A 6,000-nucleotide genomic window follows, 5' to 3' on the forward strand; every position below is an offset into this window, starting at 1 on the left:
ACTCACTGCCTTCCAGTCAGTTTGGTATTTCCGTGGAGACTGTTTTCCTCTCTCCTCAAATCTGTCTCCTTGTCCTCAGATTACTCGTCGAGAGGATGGGAGTGAGTGAAGGGAAAGGGGGAATCCAAAAGGCACGCTTGCTTTAAGATGATTTTACTCACTGAAGTCATTACAGATGACACGGTGACCTCCGAATAATCCAGTAAATAAATAGAAGTACAGGTGAAAACAGGAGTGGCCGTGGGCCGACAGCTGCTGAAGCTGGACGATGGGTTCATGGGGTTTCATTACACTCTCCTCTCTATGCCTTTGCCTGTGTGCAACTCACCGTGATTAAAAAGTTGAAAAATAAATAGTTGGGATTTGAATTGCGAATTTACAATAGTACTTCATTTTTGCCGGTTAAAGTGAAAGAACATACATTATTTAGCAATGTAAAAAAAAAAAAAAATGCAGGAAGTGTCTTATGAGAACATTGCTGGGTCGGATCTCTCCTGCCCTCTCACCTCTGGCTCCAGTCTTTGGTGGTGTTACCTGTACCCTTCCTTCTTGGTCTTAATCAGAATCACCAACTTCATTCCTTCTGTCTGTGCATGCTTGTGAAAGGAGCACCTTCCTTTATCTCTGTTAAAAATTTGAAAGGGTGTGGGCGCCTGGGTGGCTCAGTCAGTTAAGCGGCCGACTTCGGCTCAGGTCATGATCTCATAGTCTGTGAGTTCGAGCCTCGCGTCGGGCTCTGTGCGGACAGCTCAGAGCCTGGAGCCTGTTTCAGATTCTGTGTCTCCCTCTCTCTGACCCTCCCCCGTTCATGCTCTGTCTCTCTCTCTGTCTCAAAAATAAATAAACATTAAAAAAAAATTTTTTCTTTTTAATTTGAAAGGGTAACCCTATTGTAGGGAAGTGGCCATTTAAACCTTAACCTAAGCCTAACCTTTCCCTGGTCTGGACTCTTCTTTCCACCCCAGCTGTGACGTTGAAGTGATGGGGAGTTCCTGGTCGTCCTGTTTTTCAATTACCCGCCCCCCACCTTGGGCATCTCAAAATTAATCCTCCTTTGTCCAGCTTTTTCATGGGTCTCTGATGTTTTAAAAAGAAGTGTCTAGAACTTCTGCACCAAAAAGATGCTTAACCATATGGGCATGCAAAACAAATTTCAGATACAAACGATTATTTTCAGTTGAGATCACATTTTATTGAGAAACTTGAAGACAAGTTATGAGTCAAAAGATAAGGAACCAACTAGCGAGAATAGCAGATGTTTTGGGTGGAGCCTGTGTCACGGGCTGGGGCGGAGTAATTCACATTCAGCCTTGTGAATGTCTTTTCCTCCGGGCCTACCCTATTCCATTTCACCTTCTTTTTTTTTTTTTTTTTTTTTTTATTTCAACGTTTATTTATTTTTGGGACAGAGAGAGACAGAGCATGAATGGGGGAGGGGCAGAGAGAGAGGGAGACACAGAATCAGAAACAGGCTCCAGGCTCTGAGCCATCAGCCCAGAGCCCGACGTGGGGCTCGAACTCACGGACCGCGAGATCGTGACCTGGCTGAAGTCGGACGCTTAACCGACTGCGCCACCCAGGCGCCCCCCATTTCACCTTCTTAATGGCTCTGCATTTCTTCAGGATAAAACGGGAATTTCTCAAAGAGCACGTAAAATTAGTCGAGATCGGACTCCATGTATCTCTCCACTTAACATCTCAAGGTTTCCTTCCCAGAACCCTTCCTTGATGCCTCAAAATCATACTGATTTCACCATTGGGGCTTCCAGAGCTTCCATCTATCCCCCCCCCATCTTAACTCTTGTTTTCCCTGCTACAAGTTTTTTGGGCTCAGGTTTAGTCTTGGTTGCCTTTGTAGTACTTGTGTTCGGCACCTGCGAAGTTCCCCCTAATAGCCTCAGTTCCCCTGCAGAAGGGTAACAGCCCCAAATGAAGACAAGTAATTAAACAAACCCTTAGGGTGGCAACAGATCTATTACTTTTCTAGCAGTGGAAGAACACTCAGCCTAAAATATATGACAGAACATCATTGTTTTATTCATTTTTATGGTGTGCCTGCTAGGATCCAGCCACTGTGCTGAACACTACCTACTTCACCTCAAGTATTTTTATCCTACTCTCTCTCCTCCACCCACCTGCACCGCCACGTTCCATCAGATCAGTTAAGAGTGTAAGCTCTGAAGCCAGCCTGCCTCTTTCTAGCTAGTTTAGCGCACAAATTTCCTGACCTCTCGTGCCTTAGTCTCCACATCTGCAAAATGGGTTTGATAATGGTAAATACTTAATAGAACTGTCGTGAGAACGTGAACAGTTACGATGTGTTAAGGTTTTACAACAGCGGCTTGCCCACAGTCTAGGTTATAGAACTGTTGGCTATTTATTTCAAAATACATACTCAAAGTTGCTGTGTTTTGTGTATGCGTTTTAAAATATATTCTATACCCCCCCCCCCTTTTTTTCCCCATTTGCCAGTTCGTTTTTGGACTCTTAAGACTTTGTAAATCAACTGACTTCTCTTTGTCTATTGAAATCACAGGATTACCAAAACAATTCAATCTAATTGCAGTCTTCAGGCATTTTTTTCTAAGGAAACTGACATGGAAGATGGCCTCTCTTTGTAGAAAGTAATCAGAAATCTCTCCATGCTGACATTGAGAGAACATCGTCAAGGTTTAGTACTAACTGGAAAATGAAAATTATATATACCTATATATCCATGTATCACCATAACCTGAAGAACAAAATTTTTAAATAAATTATCATCTATACAATATTATATATATTTAAAATTTTTATTTATTTTTTTTTAATTTTTTTTTTTACATTTATTTATTTTTTTTTTTTTTGAGAAACAGAGTGAGACAAAGCATGAACGGGGGAGGAGCAGAGAGTAGGAGACACAGAATCAGAAACAGGCTCCAGGCTCCAGGCTCCGAGCCATCAGCCCAGAGCCTGACGCGGGGCTCGAACTCACGGACCGCGAGATCGTGACCTGGCTGAAGTCGGACGCTCAACCGACTGCGCCACCCAGGCGCCCCATTGATTTTTTATTCTATACATTTCGGTAGCGGGATGCTTTAGAGTGAACCTGTGTTTATGTATTTTTATGTATTTTTCATCTGTTTTGTTCACTGCTGTTACTCCAGCACCTAGATCGGTGTCTGCATATAGCAGAGGATCAGTAAATATTTGTCAAAAGAACAAATAAATAAATTACATTGTAAACGTAAAACACAAATAGTGTGCACAATAACTTGATAGGTTTGTGTATGGCTGACTCAAACTTGCTAATTTCTAAGATCCATCTCCAAGATAGATTTATGGCGGTGATGCTTTCCAGCAATTTGAGAACTATTCTTGGAATACTCTGAATGGGCCCCGGCTTTCAAAATTCAGGCTCTGAATTTGATTTTTGGCTGCAAAATTTGGCTCTGAAAGGAGTTTCCACAGTATGTCTTTTAATCAGTCTGTTATAAGGCATGCAGAATAATTTATTCTTCTTGTCTAATACGGGAAGATGAGACTGTAACTGAGGAAAAATTGTGATTTCATTTGTATTCAGTATTGCTTTTGAATTACCTGCTTAAAGTTTTTCTTAGACATTAGATAATAGTGGAAATATGGTAGTTTTAGAAATAGTGGAAAATCAGGAGTTTTCAACGTAGTCTAAAATAGGTATTTGAACTTCTCTTTCCCAGATAAATTTGTTTTATGTATGTTAAGGTAAATACTTGTGGATAGGTATTAGAAATGCTGGAATGGTATTATCTGTATTAGTATTTAAACATGGCCACTGGTCATGTATGATTAGTTACAGGAACTGACATGTTTTATCTTGTGGTTTGCTAAAATGGAAGTTTTTTGCTATTTTAATGCATTTGGAAATATATAAAATAATAATATCTTGATTTTAATCTTGGCTTTCCTCTAAAACAAAAGTTCTTAAATCTTTTATAGGCCATAAACCCCTTAAACTTTTGTACCAGAAAAATGTAGATGTTTGAAGATGGTCCAGACCAGGGTTAATAACTCCTATTCTAAAATCATTAAAATGCATGCAGCTCTCCATAGATATCTTCACACCCATAGTTTCCATATATTGATTCATAAATATTTAACTTAAAAGCATGTAATTTGACCAAGGCTTCTAGCTTATGTATGGATGGCGACTTTCATCTTTAACCTGTGGCTCTTCAAGCTAACAAATTCCGTGATTAGAATATCGTACTCACTTCTCCAGATAGAGCTGTAGGATGATTGGCAGATGGGCTTCAGACTCACATTAACCAAACTCCAGTGGCTTTGGGCAGATTTTAATTTTGTTTAAGTGAATTCAATAGTTTTCTGAACTCTTCGGAGAAAGTCATTACATAATTATTTAAAGGGAGTATAACTAAAGGATCGGCTTCTCAAGATTCCTTTTTTGGGCTTATGATGCTAAGAAGTTCAAGACTAGCCATTCTGGTTTTGAAAGAAGTGGGAATCTACAATCAGTGAAGGGTTATTTCTCATACTTTGCGCTCTTATGAGAACAAGGGAAGGGTATTGTGGTTTTTAAAAGTGGTTTGGGGAGGGGCGCCTGGAGGGCTCAGTCTGTTAAGCATCTGACTTGGCTCAGGTCATGATCTCACAGCTTGTGAGTTTGAGCCCTGCGTTGGGCTCTGTGCTGACAGCTCAGAGCCTGGAGCCTGCTTCAAATTCTGTGTCTCCCTCTCTCTCACTCTCTGCCCCACCCACTCCTGTTTGCACTCTGTCTCTCAAAAATGAATACACGTTAAAAAAAATTTTTTTTTAAATAAATAAAAGTGGTTTGGGGAATGTTTATGATCATGGAAAGAGCGTTGGGACAGGCTACAAGGTTGCCTAAAACGCAATGATACAGGGGCACCTGAGTGGCTCAGTCGGTTAAGCATCCGACTTTGGCTCAGGTCATGATCTTGCAGTTCGTGAGTTCGAGCCCCGCGTCAGGCTCTGTCCTGACAGCTCGGAGCCTGGAGCCTGCTTCGGATTCTGTGTCTCCTTCTCTCTCTGTCCCTCTCCCACCCGTGCTCTGTCTCTCTCTGTCTCTCAAAAATAAACATTAAAAAAAAAAAAAAGACAACGATACAGAGAGAAACACAGTTCAAAAAAAGGAAACTGGAGAAGTCACTGGATTGAGGGTCAAGGATGGGTGAGAATAGCAATCCTTGAACTGACGATCCAGAGACGTGCTAGTCCAGAGCCATCCAACCTACAGGTGAGAGATTCAGCGGGCCCATCACAGACCTAACCACAGCTGTCACTCAGTTAAGTTAGTGGGGCAGGGAAGGGGTTGGGTGATTACTGACCCCCATCTTCAAAACAAAGAATTTGCTGGTTTCCTGCTCTAAAAAAACTTTTCTAGATTCGTGGTATTTGGGGCAAGAAGTATTGGGCAATACTTCTACCTAGTTATAGGTATCCTGCTCTATAACTAGACTTGAACAGTGGGGGAACCCTATGGGGAATAGAGTGAATAATGATGATTTTCAGAGGAAAACAGACCCAGCAATCTCCCTCATACCCCCAGCAGCTATTACTCCTCTCAAGGCTCTCCCAATCCTGCTGGATCCTAACAGGAAAAGCAAAAGTATATGAGAAGACAAATTCCAAAAAGCCATTGAATTGGTCCAACCAAAGGTCCTTATTCACCTTAGGAAATATATTTTTGTGGGTTAGTGAAAACGGAGTACGTGCTGAATCCGGGGTGGGAATAAATGTTGGATAATCATTCGAGGTGTTCCGCAAGTGAAAAGAGAGAGAGAGGGAGAGAGATGGGTTCGTGCAGTGGTTTTGGATTGAGATACGTCTTCCACATTGGAGAGTCCTGGTTATATGTAAAGGGGAAGAGAAAAGAGCCCATGGAAACTGCTAAAGGATAATTTTGGAAGAAGAAGAGGAGACTGAGGACCTTACGGTCTGTCTCTAGGATTGAAGGGAAGGAGGGCTGAAGAGCGAAGGGGATGGTTTTCCTGTGTGGAG

This window comes from Puma concolor, chromosome A1 (genome assembly GCF_028749965.1).
Source record: "Puma concolor isolate L17-30 chromosome A1, mPumCon1.1.hap2, whole genome shotgun sequence".
NCBI classification, from domain to species: Eukaryota; Metazoa; Chordata; class Mammalia; order Carnivora; family Felidae; genus Puma; species Puma concolor.